The sequence below is a fragment of the Lontra canadensis genome, unplaced genomic scaffold (assembly GCF_010015895.1).
Source record: "Lontra canadensis isolate GAN:19392208 unplaced genomic scaffold, GSC_riverotter_1.0 scaffold9, whole genome shotgun sequence".
Lineage (NCBI taxonomy): Eukaryota > Metazoa > Chordata > Mammalia > Carnivora > Mustelidae > Lontra > Lontra canadensis.
Window position 1 is genome coordinate 26045330 of NW_022631003.1, and position 16775 is coordinate 26062104.

The following is a 16775-nucleotide window of genomic DNA, read 5'->3' on the forward strand; positions in this document are numbered from 1 at the left end:
GAAATGCATATTGACTTGAAATCAAGTTTTAATTAAAATATGGCAAATTCATTTAATAGTTTTCCAACATAGTATGCCCAGCCATTGAATTGTGAGGAATGAAAAATACACAGCAGCAAGAAATCAATACTGGCTATTATTAATACTATTATTTAACTGTGATATTTTTCTCTCCTTGGAAGTAATTCAGAGCTGTGACATGCAGTGTGTCCACCAGCATTGCCCATGAGAGCAAATAAGAAAGAACAACTTTTCCATCTCCTCTGACACTGAAAATGGTCAAGAACAGTGATTTAGAATATATGTACAAAGAAATGAAGAATTCCATGAAAATTTAGAGACCATCTCTCAGTCAGTACTATTTAGCTCTTCTACTGTCTAAAATACTGTAGTCTTGGGATGCTCAGTGGGTTAAGCGTCTCCCTTTGGCTCAGGGCATAATCCCAGGGTCCTGGGATTGAGTCCTGTATCTGGCTCCTTCCTCAATGGGGAGCCTGCTTCTCCCTCTGCCTGCAGCTCCCCCTGATTATGCTGGCTCTTTCTCTTTGATAGATAGATAGATAAATAAATAAATAAATAAATAAGAACAATGCATTAAAAATAAAAACAATAAAATTCTATAATCTTTATCCATTTAAGTGCTAAATAAAATACAACTAAATGCTTTCCAATGCTGAAATTTACCCTTACCACATGCATTCTAATAAAGATACCCTAAAGAAGCATAACATGCTGGCTCTTTTATAAACTTGATCCCTAAGGAGAAATATCCCTCCTCCTTTTGAAGTTTTACCTTTCCACCCGTATGATTTTTTTCATCTGTTTTGTGACATTGCCTCCATTAATTAGCTTCTTTTCCTGGTCGTAGTCATATGTTCAGTCTTCTCTCATCCACTTTGAATTCTTGTCCCTTATTTTCTTTTATTATGAAAATTCTCAGAATGATCTATTTGTTTTTGCTGCTGTTTTATTTCCACTCATTGTGAAACTCCTACATTCTTTTTTAAAAGATTTATTTATTTATTTTAGAGAGAGAGAGAGAGAGAGAGCAAGAGAGCAAGCACAAGCAGCGGGAGGTGCAGAGGAGGAGAGAGGATCTCAAGCAGATACCTCACTGAGCACAGAGCCTGATTGGGGCTCGATTTCATGACCCTGAGATCGTGAACTGAAAGCAAGAGTTGGATGCTCAACTGACTGAGCCACCTGGGCAACCCAGAAACTCCTATATACTTGATTTCTCTCCTCCATTATCCAGCAAAAACAGTCTCCTAAAAGCTCCTACTTTTCTTTTCACCAAATCCAGTGACCACTCTGTGCCCTAATCATATTCTGATGTTCTGCAGAAGGCTGTATTTCAAACAAAATTGAAATCCTACCCATGGCAAATCCCTTTCACAACCTACCTTCGAACTTCTTTCTTGCACTGTCCCTGCACCATTTCTAAATCCTCCATTCTTCTGTGGTCCAGCCACTCCAGTCACCCCCTTGTACCCACACGGTCATGCCTTGCTATGCTATGCTAGCCATCTCTGACACTACCTTTTCTTATTTCTTTCTCTCATATAACCCTGAAATTTTATTTTATTCATCTTTCACCTCCAATACCATTTTCCCCCAAAACCTAACCTTCCATCCTTCAATTCAGAATTTATGGGCCTTTCTTGCACCTATTAAATATTGTATTTTATTATAGTTCATCATGCATTTATTTATTCCTCATGCTGGGTCAATAAGATATCTAATGTCAAGAGCCCATACTTTGCCAGAAAAACAAAGCAAAGCAAAACACGACAGATGCTCCAAAAAGATTTTAAAACGCAGCCACGTACGCTTGCAAGGATATTCACGTTTGCTCTGGGAGCGTGAAGGAGGGGCTGACAAAATTTTCTGGTGAAACTGAGAAATGCTTTTTCAAAGAAGGAAGTATGAATTGAAGTTTGCTCAGCAGAAATATGTGAAAGTTTTTCCGGGGATTCCTTCATTTATTCAAAAAACACATAGCACTTAATATGTGTCAGGAATGGTGCTGAACTCTTAAGATAAAACAAACAACAACAACAATAAACTCCACTATTGGTCTTTTCTTTTTTCTCCTAAACAAGACAAAGAACATCAACATCAAAAAAATGTTCTCCTGTGCCTCAGTCAGGATAAATATATTTAGTGTCTACTATAAGGCTTTCATGTGCTAGAGTCCATGTGTTGACATGTGGTAGTAGGCACTCAAAAATATATGTTAAAGAATTGAGAAAATGAATAAATAATCTTTAGCCATCACAGTGAATAGTCCAGTGGTGACTTTAGCCATATATTTGAACAATAAATATTTTGTAGAAAAAAATAATAGTAGCATGAACACAGCAAGTCTTAATCTAAGAACCTAAAAGTCCTAACCATAAGGATCAAGTAACCCAGCCTTGGTCTAGCCAGAAAAGGCCAAAAGAGGCAGGAGGGGTCAAACAGAGTCCTAAAGAAAAAGCATGTGTTTATCATGTAAAGAGTTCATTTAGAACCTAAGAATCACAAAAACTGTAGTATATTTTGGAAAAGGTTAAAAACTTGGCATGGCTGGAGCATGGGTGGAATGTGTATGAAGTTTTACTGAAGGTGAATTCTTGGTTGACATTGCTGTTGCCTATGGAGTCTGACTTCTTTTTTTTAATTTTTTAAATTTTTATTTATTTATTTTTTTAAAAGAATTTATTTATTTATTTGACAAAGAGAGATCACAAGTAGGCAGAGAGGCAGGCAGAGAGAGAGAGTGGAGGAAGCAGGCTCCCTGCCAAGCAGAGAGCCCGATGCAGGGCTCCATCCCAGGACCCTGAGATCATGACCTGAGCCAAAGGCAGAGACTTAACCCACTGAGCCACCCAGGTGCCCTGGAGTCTGACTTTTGAGCAGTTTTCTTTGTCCTCTTGCCTTAGAGCCCCAGATGCTAGCGAGTAAAGGTTTTAAGGATGGTATGAGATGCATATTTAGAAAAGGTATGACTCTATTGTGCAGACTAGATTGTAGACTGGAAAAGGAAAGGGATTCAGGGAAAAGAGGAGACTATTTTGAACTATTTATGGAAGAGATATATGCAGCACAGCCTGGGGTGAAACCATTGCAAATGTATTTAGGAGATAAAATCAACAGGGCTGGCGAGGTTGGATGTGTGTGCTGAGGGCAAGGGAAATGACAAAAATGCCTTAATTATATGGATTATGGACCTGAATAGATGTTGGTACCACCATTGAGATGGCATATAGGGAAAGGAATTGGTTTGAAAAGAGGATCTTAGGTTTTGTATTAGACATGTTGGTTTTGAGGTGGGGTTTTGTTTTTGTATTCTCAGAAAGAAGTCTGTAATTATCAAACTTCTTGATGGCAATATTTTAGGCTCAGAGACTAGCATATAGTAGGGGCTCATAATACAAGTGTTCCCCTCAGTGCAATTTTTTGCACTGAGAGAACATTTCTTAGCCCTGGTGCTGAATTATGGTTACTCTACATTGGGACTTAAATATTTCTTCTATTATTTAAATTATCTTATTTTTATTATAAAATATTGGTACTTGCAAGGGAATTTTCCTTTTGATTTTATTCTTGTTTTCCATTTGTTTTGAGTGGTAAAAATTAGAAAATTAATTACCAAAACCTGTTATAATTAAGTTTAATCCAAACTTATGATTTAATGAAGCCCAATTAGTGAGGAAAAGAGAACCTTTTAGAAGTTGGGGTATGCTAATTAGGTATTTCATCTAGAGCTATTTTTACCACTTTTAATCTCTTATACCACAAATTCAGTAAGTGAGAAACAGAAATAATGTTGACTAAACAGCAAGATATTGTTCCTCTAAAGTAAGGCAGCAGAAGTTTCTCACATTATTGATTGTCTCTCTGGCAAGAATGCTAATCTTTTACAGATCCAGAGCCCATAGCTTCCAGTGACGCAGTTTGAGGATACACAAATAAATCCATGCTAAAGTCCAGGAAATCAATGGCACAGAGGTATCTCCTGGTTGGCAAACAGCAAGGACGTTTTAATATTTGTTGCCAACAGTTAGTCACCTGACCCCCTTTTATGGGTGGCTATCTGGTGACTGATGTCATGGCAGTTGTGCATTACTGTTATTGACCATGTGTTTGGGATCCACAGGACAAAGAACCTGTACAGAATAGAGCGGGGGGACTAAGTAAGACAGGTGGAGTGCTGGGCACGAGAAGAGGGACACAGGGTAGAATCGTCACATGGTTATATCTGAGGAAAGACTTGGACTGAGTATGTCAGTTTTAGGAGCCATTGTTTAATAATACCATCTATGGGGGCTGCCTGGGTGGCTCAGTGAGTTAAGCCTCTGCCTTCAGCTCAGGTCCTGATCTCAGGGTTCTGGGATCGAGTCCCACATCGGGCTCTCTGCTAGGCAGGGAGCCTGCCTCCTCCTCTCTCTCTCTACTTGTGATCTCTCTCTCTGTCAAATAAAATCTTAAAAAAAAATAATACCATCTATGTGCATTCCATCCCTCATCCACTGTCCTGTAAAACGTTTTCTTATACTTTGGAGCAAGTCTGTCTGGCACAATTATCATTTCTTTCTCTAATGCCACAGGGAAAGGATTTTCCCCGTGCCCTGTAGAAGTATGTAATTGCCCATCCTCTTCTGCTTTCCCTCATATTCTGGTGCTACACCACCCTGCTGCTGTTTATCAGAGGGAGAGATAGCTTTGACAAAGACAACCAGGATGATGAATGGAATTTAATTTATGCAACATTCGTGGAGGGTGAGTCCTCTGGGTAAATCACCATGGTAGCACTTCCTCCTCCCCCTCCATGATATGTTCTGCTTGGCTGACTCAACTGCCTCTGAGAAGCTTGGCACTTAAGGTTATGTAAGCATGCACTGATGTTCAAATATTTATCACAGGAATGGCCACATGAAAAGAGAAGGAAAACAAAAATGGAGTCTGAGGTAAATAGCTACCCAGATCAGCTAGGAGAAGCTGAAGAACTAAAAGGGATGTGGAGACCTAATTTGGAATAAGGGACTTACTCCCTGAGGTGATTAATAAAATGGATTTGAGCCCTGTGTTGAGTGCTGGGAGTGCTATTGATTGGCCTTTAGCCCAAATTGATTTCAGCCCCTTTCCTTTGCTACTCAATATAACGAGAGACAATTATTTTGTTTCATCTTAGAAAAAATAATAGTTTCTTCTCCTCAGAAAAAATTAGCTAGTTATTGCCACTTGACCTATATTTTTCTTTCTTACTGACATTTCCACTCATTCATATTGTAAATTGCTAACTATCTAGGAAGGTTTTACCAGTGATCAGATTCAGGGCAGGCAGCAAATGCCAGCTAAAGAATTATTGAATCATTTGGGCCTTTATGTGAGATGAGTTAGGATAAAGAATCTGTTTTACTCATTTTATAATAAGGAAGTATTCTACCTGTGTGACTAAGCCCTTTGAAATCAACAAATAAATTAGCAAGGGACTTTACTTTGAAATGAAAAATTTTAGTCTGTCTCATTCAGTGTGCATTAATTTCATTTATAAATAATGTCACCAAAGAACCATCAATTCAGTGAAGGATTATAAATGTCTAAGTATGCTAATTTTCCTACATTAACTGATTGGAAAGTATAGTGAACTTTATCATAATGCTCCAAACTACTTAGGCATATCAGCATTGATATTTGCACTGATAGAGAGGAGGAATAGTGCTTAGTAAACTTTAAATTTGGGAAACAACTTCAAGTCCTAGTTTAACTCTTAAATTCAGATCAGATTTGTCCTGTCAACTTGGAGCCATTTTGCTTATTCATATAAAATGATATTTAGTTCACAAGACAAGAGAGGGTATAAATAGATTACATTTTTGTATGAGTTAAAATGATTAGGGGCGCCTGGGTGGCTCAGTGGGTTAAGCCTCTGCCTTCTGCTCAGGTCATGATCTCAGGGTCCTGGGATGGAGCCCAGCATCGGGCTCTCTGCTCAGTGGGGAGCCAGCTTCTCTCTCTCTCTCTCTCTCTCTGCCTGCCTCTCTGCCTACTTGTGATCTCTATCTGTCAAATAAATAAATAAAATCTTTAAAAAATGATTATTCGCTCACTATACAAAATAATTTGACTATTTTCAATTCATGGAAGATAAATGTTGGCTATCGTTTTACCGTTCTTTTCAATTTCTCATAAACACTCCTTATAAAGATGACATTTTCAGGGGAAGGCAGAAAAAGTCCACTTGCAAATAAGTGAAAACAGGATGGTTATCAATACTTTACATCTTTTCATATGGTTAAAGAACTGTGAGCAAAAAACAGAATTAGATACACGCAGGTTTATATGGAGCAGGGTGTGTCTGTTGCTGCCTAGTTCAGGCTGGTTTGTATCTCTTGCCTAGCCTATGATAATTAATTCCTTTTTTTTGGCGGGGTGCGGGGGCGGGGGGGTGGGGATCTATATTTTGTTTGTTTGTTTCAGGCTTTTATTTAAATTCCAGTTAACATGCAGTGGAATACTAGTTTCAGGTGTAGAATTTAGATGATTCATCCCTTACAAACAACACCAGGTGCTCATCAAGACACGTGCCCACCTCAATCCCCATGGCCGGTTAGCCCACCCCCCACCCACCTCTCTTCAGCAACCCTCAGTTTGCTCTCTAGAATGAAGAGTTTGTTTTATGGTTGGACTCTCTCTCCCTCTTTCTTCTTTTCCCCCTATGTTCATCGGTTTCATTTCTTAAATTCCAGTCTCTTCTTTCTCCCATCCACTCTCTCCCACAAGCTGGTGATTTTTTGGTTTTTTTTTTTGAATTGTAAATCAGATCTAATCGTGTTAATCCCCACTTTTCACTCCTTCAGTGACTCTCCATGGCACTTAGGATACAATTCAAACTTCATCCCTGCAACTCTCTTCTTGGTAGAGGCATAACTGCTTCTCCACTTTTCTCTCTGGCCTCTCTCCTCTCTGGGCTCCAGCTGCACTGATCGTCTCCACTCAGGGGAACATCCTATGCTCCATTCTCCTTAGGGCCTCAAGCAGATGTTGGCTCCTTAGCTTGCTGTGATTCTGGAAGTCAGCCAGTCTTCCAAAGTTACCTTCTCCAAGAAGCCTTATGTGACCACCATTTCTGATGCAAATTCATGCCTCCTCGTCCTTTCCATCCTTCTACTGCTATTACTTGGTACCAAGTAAGATTTTATAGCTCTTATTACAATTTTGTAATAATTATATGTATATGTGTTTTTTTCTTTCCCACTAAACTATACAATCTTAGAGGGCCTTGTACTGTCTTGATAGTGAGTGCTGAGGAAAAAAAGAGGAGATCAAGAGAGAGAGAAAGAAGTGGTAGAGCAGACAGGAAGCAGAGGAACCTACACAAAATAATTGGCCATATTTTTTGTGATATGTCCGATTCACTCAGGTTTCAAAGTTTGCCAACAGAATACATCACAGATTTAAAGATAGCTTAAAAAGCCATCGAATGTATGTTCTTTGAATATCTTCTTAGCAATGGAAATATCAGAAATTAAAACAAGTGAAAAAAGATAAGTAATGGTGGAAGGCACATTGAAACAGTTTGAAAGAATCCAACATTATGTATGCTTATCTGATTCAAATGTGCAAACGCTCAGGGTTCAGTCATCACTCACAATTAGGCTGACAGCAGAGTTCCCAAACATTGTCTGACCACCATCTGGATCCACACTTTCAATCACTCCCTGGAATTTCATTTAGTGCTTCTAGGCATTTCAGTGGGTTACTTACTCATTTCTGCAATTCCGATTTGAAATAAATTGTGGAATCTGATGAGCAGATCCTTTTAAAGGAATTTTCTCAGGGCAAACTAAGGGAAACTGTTGTGCCATTTCTTCTTTTTTAAAACTCATGTGATAAATGCCCCATTGAATTTAGCATTATCATGTAACTATTTTGGCAAATGTATGCTGCGTTCTCAGACTCAACACAAATAACTCTTGGTTTAATGCCAATTCGGTGGATTTTTCATGGTAAGAAAGTTTAAAATGGAACTTGCTAATAAATATGCAGGCAGTTGCCCCTTTGGTTCTCACACTAAAATTTATCATTATGAAACATCTAAAATAAGGGAGCAGATAACCATCTTACTTGATGAGAATGTCTTACTTGGTACTAAGTAGAAGATGTTGAATAATTTGATAGTGTTTGAATTCTTAGGTTATGACTTTAAAAAATCTTTTACTTGATTTAAAAATTTTTCTTTTTGGCAGTACTAGAATCATTAGTCTTTAAGATCCTTTAAAAAGTTGGCCAAAATGACTTATGTATGTTGATAGGGGATCTTCTGTTTTCTTAGAAAGGATTATCTTTTCCACAGAAAGCTCCTTCATTGTTCGCTCTTAAATTAGTATTTTTAAGTTTAGTTTGGTTGAATAATATGTTCTCCAATGATTGATTACGTTCTCAAAATGTGTCTTACTATTTTTTTTTCTGGGATTCTCTCTTCCTATATCCATCCTCTATTTCCATACTTGCCCCATAACAATACTGGGTTTAAATATATTTCCCATTTTAGTTACGCATTGTATTTACATCCTTGTGTTATCAATTTCCCACCCTCTTCAAACCTACTTGGCCACCAGTCTCTCAGCGAGAGCTGACAGTTAAACTCAACTAACATTTAAGATCTTCAGTTTCTTTCACTGATTTGGCCTTTAGCTATACTTATCCACAAACCCCCAACTTTAGATCAATATAAGCAATCCCTTCTGCTTCTACGATGTGGCTGGCAGCATTAGTGGAGAAAAGACATGCACCTGTGTGAACTGATGGCACTACAAATTTATGGCTTCCAATCTGAGTTGGCCCTGTACCACAGGTCGATAATCCTTTTAACAACCTCTGGTCAGTTCCCAGGCTCATTACTTCAGCTAGCATTCCAAACTTTAACCACTCTTCTTCTCATGCTCTTTCAGATCCCCTCAGCCATGACAAATGACCTTGCCTAACCACCTTAAAAGAAAAAAAAGAAAAAAAGATCAGTCCACAAACTTCTGGTTTTTAAATTTTCCTGTCCTTAAGTACAATTTCTGTTTTGTGTCTGTCTTCTACAAAGGTGATAAAAACAAATCTCTGAGAGAAACAGCAAGTCCCACTGCCCTCCTTATTTTCTCCCTGGGTTGTGCCTATCTTGCGGGGGGAGGGGTGTGTATGAAAAAAAGAAGGGGTTCTGGTCACAGAGACATCTTCCTAGCTGTCTATCCCCCATCTTGTTGACAAGTCATTGACACTGGTTTTCATACAGACATTCATTTCTTTGGAGTTAGAGGATCACACCACCACGGCTGTACAAATCTGACTCTTTTCCTTCCCCTTAGCCCAGATAACCCTTTCTTCTCTTGGAGAGAGAGGATGAGGAGAAAGGGCTATCACCCTTACTCTTTGCCAAAGTGTTTTAGTATCAGCCATGAATCCTTCCTTGCAGTTCTCCTGAAGACGTAGGATTTTGACATTCAAAAGCCAGGCAGGAGCTTTCTCCTCTGCCATCCCTCCACTTTCTGCTTTCACATCAGAAACTCAAGTGTGCAGGAAATTTAGTTTTTTTAAAACTTGGATGTGTTTCGGTTAAATATTCATTCATTCATTCATTCATTCATTCATTTTTTATTAACATGTAATGTATTATTTGCTTCAGGGGTACAGGTCTGTGAATCATCAGTCTTACACAATTCACAGCACTCACCATAGCACATACCCTTCCCAATGTCCACAACCCAGCCACCTTATCCCTCTCCTCAACCAGCAACCCTCAGTTTGTTTCCTGAGATTAAGAGTCTCTTATGGTTTGTCTCCCTCCAGATCCCATTTTGTTTCATTTTTTCCTTCCCTACCCCCACGACCCTCTGCCCTGCCTCTCAAATTCCTCATATCAGAGAGATCATATGGTAAGTGTCTTTCTCTGATTGACTTATTTCGCATAATACCCTCTAGTTCCAGCCATATTGTTGCAAATGGCAAGATTTCAAATTTTTGATGGCTACATAGTATTCCATTGTACATATATACCACATCATCATTATCCATTCATCTGTTGATGAACATCTAGGTTCTTTCTATAGTCTGGCTATTATGGACATTGCTGCTATAAATATTCAGGTGCACATGCCCCTTCAGATCACTACATTTGTATCTTTAGGCTAAATACCCAGTAATGCGATTGGGTATAGGAAGAGTCACTGAATTGAAATATATTAAGTTTCTGTGACTCTTGGTAGACTCTAGAGCTTGAATTAGAAATTTGGGTGAGTAAGGGAAAGGTGAAGAAAATTACATCACCTGGGTTAGTGGGCTGATGTGTATTTGTGCTATACCTCTCTGCAATTGTCTTTATATCATGCTAATTTTTTAGAATATCAGTACAATAATTTGTTTTGAAAGAATTTCAAATTTCTAGAGCAGTTGAAAGTATATGAGAAAGAACTCTTAGCTACCCCTCATGAGATTCCCCAATTGTTAATATTTAATATATTTGTTTCATTGCCCCCTTTTCAAAGAATACCTCCATTACCATTAGTCTTTTTTTTTTTAAGTATTTGAAAGCAAGTTGGAGACATTACTCCTGAATATTACAATGTGTTGTTTCTTCAAACATGGGCAACCTCCTGTATAACCTCTGTGAAACCCTTCAAATAAAGAAGTCATTGCTACAGTACTAACATGTGTCTAACCCACATGTCCCATTCATATTTCTCCAGCTGTTTCCTCACAGCATCCCATTCAGAAATGTATATTGCATGAAGTTATTACATATATTTAGGTTCCTCCAATTTTATAGGCATTTCTTTTTCTCCCATCTTTCCTACCCAGGAACTATGTTGTATCTATCACATGACATTCAGTTTGGGTCTCTCCAATGTTTCTTCATGACCAGACTAAGGGCAGTCTCTCTTGGCAGGAATATCCCAGAAATAATGCGTTGCTCCTCTCTGTGCTTCACATCTGGAAGTGGGTGATGTTAACTTTCATTTGATCATGCTGGCGACTACCGGGTTTCTCCACTTCATTTTACTATCAATCTCCAATTGATAGTAATCATAGTATTTCATGGGGGAAATATCCAAGATTATGCTCATATCCTGTTGACATCGAAACTTCCCTGTCACCATTAAGCCTCTGTTGACAAATCCTGTCCACATCAACAACCCAGTATCTAAATGTTGATTTTCCCTACCGTCTACATTTATTTGTTGGCATTCTAGAATAATTTCTCTTGGGATACCTGGGTGGCTCAGTTTGATAAGCTCCTGCCTTTGGCTCGGGTCATGATCAAGTCCCACATGGGGCTCCTTGTTTGGGGGGGAGCCTGCTTCTCCCTTTGCCTGCTCTGCCTACTGCTCCCTCTGCTTGTGCTGTCTCTCTGACAAGTGAATAAATAAAATCTTTTAAAAAACTAGGATAATTTCTCTTCTTATTTTTTTTTAATTTAATCAGCCTCATAGTCTCATAGATTCCTGTTTGATTCACTGGTTTGTGATCTGTTACTATCTTTATTCATGTTGACATTCAAATATATTCCAAATATGGTTTCTGTACAAGGTGACTCCTATGGGGTTTTTTTGTTTGTTTGTTTTTGTTTTGGCATGCCTTGTTATTCTTTTAGAACTCTTTACTTTTTGTTCCATAAAGATACTCCTGCCTTATCTTGTACATTCCCTGGCTGGGTCCTGGAATCATTATTTCTCTGGAAGTACTGGTTCTAAGATTTGGGCTTGCAGTGTGTTCATTGCTAGTGGGTTACTATTGCTTCTCAGCCCTCTCAGCATATAAAGCTAGGGAATACAAGTATATATATATATGTGTGTGTGTGTGTCTGTGTATATGTATGTGTGTATATGTGTGTGTGTGTGTGTGTGTGTATACTGTTTCTCTGTCTCTAAACATGAGTTCATATGGGTACCTTTAATTTCCAGACAGCACTTTAGAGTTCCTTCTAGATTTCTTCCTTTATAATGGAATTACATTTATAATTTAGAAACCTCATTATCCTTAATAATTCGTTCAGTTTAATCCATTTACCAAATCCTCCTGCCCTCTCCACCTCTAGGCATCCACTCCACATGCCCTGACTCCTGAGATGTTAACAGGCACACCGCCTCTGATGGAGACAGATCTGTCTTCTTCTTGGGTCCTCCTTTCCCATTTATCCCTTCACATTGCCACAAGTCTTGATGAGTTCCTCTCTACCTTCCATGATGTTACACAGTTGGCCTGCCCTGGGGAAGGGGAGGAAAGGGAAAGTGATAAGTAAAAGGCTCTTGTAGTAAACGAAATAAGACAATCAGAGAAAGACAATTATATGATCTCACTGATATGTAGAATATAAGAAACAAGACAAAGAATCATAGGGGAAGAGAGGAAAAAATGAAACAAGATAAAACCAGAGAGGGAGACAAACCATAAAAGACTCTTAATCTTAGGGAACAAACTGAGAGTTTTGTGGGGTGAGGGAATGGGTAACTGGGTGATGGACATTGGGGAGGGTATGTATTGTAATGAGCACAAGGTATTATATAAGACTGATGAATCACAGACCTGTACTCCTGAAAACAAATAATACATTATATGTTAATTAATTGAATTTAAGTTTAAAAAAGAAGGGAAGGCTCAGATGTATTTCAATCATTTTCTGGCAAGTTGTTTCCTGCCTTTTGAGACCTGAGGTTCTTGAAATTGAGGACAGAAGTTGGAATTATATCAACTATGTATTCCCTGTCTCTTATAAACTGCTTTGCTTGTAGTAGATATCAGTAAATTGTTGATGAATTCCTCTGAACTCATGCTCTTCACTTACTGTAGATATTTCCATTAATTGCACTCATGATAGTCATCTAGAATATCTTGCCGATGACTTTCTTCTTTTGAATGTTGAGTTGATGAGCAAATCTTGGATCCAGATGCCTAGAGGAGCAAGGAAGACCATTATGGCAAAATGGAAGGATGGATGCTTCATATGGACTCCAAGCTCCTTTCATGTTTTCTTTGGTAAGAGTTACCTTTAGAGTCCTTTTGGGTCTCCTCCAATGAGGCATAAATGGCCAACTTTAGTATAATCACATTCCTGATTCACTGATTTAGTTTGAAGACAGAGTCCCCATTGTGTTCATTTTAAAGTACATCACAATAACTCTTTTACTTTTGCCTAATACTTAGGCTAGTGCTTGATAAGGAATAGATACCCAATAGATACTTATTGAAATAAATAAGTTACACTGGTATGTTCTAGACTATTGCTGATTTTTATCTATCTCACTATGAAAACTTGTGTTAAAGAACTTTACTCAACGTTTAATATAGTGGCTGATTATCTCATTTGTATTATTCATACCCTTAGGATCCATTCTTTATTATAAATTCTAGATATTTCTGTCTTGGGTAATTGATAAATGAACTTCTGTTTTTTGTTTCTTACCTCAAGTAGAGCAGAGCATTGCGGGAAGTTACCATGGATAATTGTCAGAGGAATAAACAAATCAGATGTTTTGGAAAGTGGTAGTGGTATTGGGGGGGGGAAAAGAGCTCCAGCACTTGTGGTAAAGTAGATCGAAAAAAAACCCCCTAAAATATTTACATTTTTTAAAAACTTTGTTTAGCTTTAGTAAGTGAAAAAGAAGTGTAGTTTTTATATGTAAATTATAGTCAATTTCAAGAACTTGTATCATTAGTAGGATGATTATATTTTATACATGCTCTACCTATTTCTATCCATGGCAGGTATTACTAATCAATTGCAGCATTCTTCCTTTTTGATTTTGTACTATACCTCCAAAGTTTTCTTAATATAATGTTCCAGATAAATACTAGCGATCAATTAGAACTGATACTTGAAAACTTTTGGTATGCCAGAAACAAGTAACACCTTGTTTCTGCCCACCAGGCTTGAATTTCTTCCCCATCAGATCTAGAATAAGTGTCACTAAAATCCCTGTGTCCACCACAGTACATCTCATTCTCCTAAAATAGTTAAGTCTGCGCTAATGTCAACTTTCTAATTTCTGAAGCTTCAAGGCTTGGAATGTTCTAGATAGCACAGCTTTGGTGTGTTAAAAATATATATAATATATATACTTACATATGTTCTTTTTTATCATTATCCATTCTTTTAATACTATCTGCAAAAACCCTACCATCCTGATTCAATATAAGGGTTTTCATATTTAATCATTCCAAATGTTGAGTTCTAATAGATCTTGACTAATGGTATTCATAGTAAATCTTATTTGTAAATGTGTCTTCTGACCATTGAGTTGATTATGCAGGTATAAATAAAAAAGATGTTTAAACATGCTATGTGGTTTTGCTTTTTGCTTTGCCTTTCGCTAGCATCTGGGAGCAATCAAACCAGCATGTGGCTGTGTAGAGGTAAAATGTGTTATGCATAGTCTCCCATTTTGCAATATTGTATAGAAATGATTCTTTCATTATTTATTATCTTGATCCAAGAGAAAACCCAACTTCTCAGAAGTGACATTACTGCATCTTGGACCATAATAAAAGTAGGTAATGTCACAAAGGATTTGTCCATTGAGGTCAGGCTGACCAATCATTAGTTAAAATCATTTAGCTAAATTGTATTACATGTTTGCTCAATTGAGCTTTTAGAACTTTTCATATAGTAAGAGTTATTTTTTCCAACTAGAGTCCAGTTGTAATTAATAGCCAGAACACTGTTCCGTATTAGAGTGATGAAGTAAATATAATGCCCTTCATCTACTTTAATCAAGGTTCATGGGTGCTGAGAAGGAGAGAGTTCCTCACAAGAACATCTGGAAGCCAGAGGGGTAATGTAGGTCGGCTTCAAATGTGAATGCTTGGAATTACTTAGTTGGAACAACACAATGTGTCAGCATGAACCCACATAGAATCTGGACAGTTCCTGTTATGTGCAGGGATACCAAATGACTGAGAACCACACGTTAGCCTCCATTTTGTGGCTGGAATCCCAGAAATGCCAATGGGAACTGTTGGACGTTGACTGGAAAGATATGACCTATCCATTATGTTTGGGTTCCAAAGCCTCACTTGGTAGGTCTGGCGCACTTAAAAATGTAATTTATGTATTGATGGGAAATTTCTTCTTTAAAACTAGGATAATGCTGATGTTCAATCAGTTCTTGCTTTTATGAGAAACCAAGTAGTGAATATGGCTTTATGTGTTTTTTTTTTCATATACCAAAAGTAATTTGCCACGATAAGATTTTAATGATACTTGTTTTGATAGGTATTTTTCTAGCTAGCAGTTTAAGAGGAAAATGATTGCTTAGGATGCCATGCAGACCTTCTAAACACTCTGGGTATTTATTTGTTTGTGATTTCAGGTTACAGCAGAGGTCATCCATAACTGCAAGGCCTGGTTTACTCCTAATCCTGCATTGATCTGAGGAAATTAAAGAAAAAAAAAAAGTGAGGTGGAACAGGAAGAATTAGGTCATGGGTTTAAACTTTTAAAAAGTCAATATATGAGATTGATAAAGGCAGAGCTTATGGCTTTTGGGGATAGAAGTCTCGATAAAAACTTAGAGGGTCTCTTTGGATTCATTTTTTGTGTTGAACAAGATTGTCTTTGCTTATTTGCTGTTTAGTGTTTTCTTTTTCTTTTGTTTTCTCTTTTTCTGTTTCTTTTGGTTGTTTTTAGATTTTTTTTGTCCTCACTGTTACCCATAAATTTTCCTTTGTTGCTAAGTCAGTATGGTTTTTAGCTATATAGGCTAGAAATTTGATTATAGTGCCTTACCAAGTAGAACTCATTTTTTTTACATTTCAAAAGCAATCTGGAGTTAGGCATCTCAGGATGGTAGGATAGCTTGAACGACCCAGGTTCCTTTTTTTCCCATGCTACCATCCCTTGTGTGTGGCTTTATTCTGATGTTCACAGATTCTTGCTCCTCCTCTAGGTATCACGTTCATGTTTCAGGCAGAAAGAAGGGGTAAGGTTGATCAGAAAAGCCTGTGTTAACTGTGTATCTTCCTTTTAAAGGAGGGAAACAGCAGATCTTACAGAAGCCCTTCTTGCTAGACTTCCTCTTACATTTTATGGGACAGGACTATGGTCCTAAGGCTGTCTTTGAAGAATGAACAGTTTTAATTTAGCACACTGCCATCCCAAAGAATATTATAATTCTATAGGTGGTGATGAAAGGGAAAAGAGAGATGACACAGGCAAGTAGCACCATCTGCCATGGTTGTTAACTACAGTCAGCTTCAGAACTCTCTTGGTTTTTTTTCCATCAAGGAAGTGGCTTATATAATGTTCCAAATTATAATAATCTCTTAGCCCAACCAAGTCATTCTGGATGCTTCCACAAGTTCTCTCTCTGAACCACAGATCTGATGAGGTCACCCTCATCGCCTTCAGGAAGCAATCTGGATTTCTTTTACGTAGGCTGCATGCTCTGACTCTGTTTCTCTTCCCAGATACTTGCCCTGCTCCTAGCCTGTATGAACTCTGTGCACCAGGCCTTCTACACCCTGTGAACTGCTCTTCTGTGTTTCCTTGTATTTTCAAGTGCTGCTTATTTGTTTGCATTATTTGTCCCTTGTGAGTCTATTGTTCATTAGGTACCTTTTTTTTTTTTTCTTTTTGGCAAAGCCCTGCACCATTGTCACCCCTGACATGTGGGCCTAGTTGGTTACGGCTTCCTCTGTCAGTCTACAGTGCTTTGAACATGAATCTGTTATGCTTTCTCTTACTCTTTTATAGTTGTTGGTCACTCCCACTATACTGTGAGTTGAAAAGGGATCATCTCTTATTTACT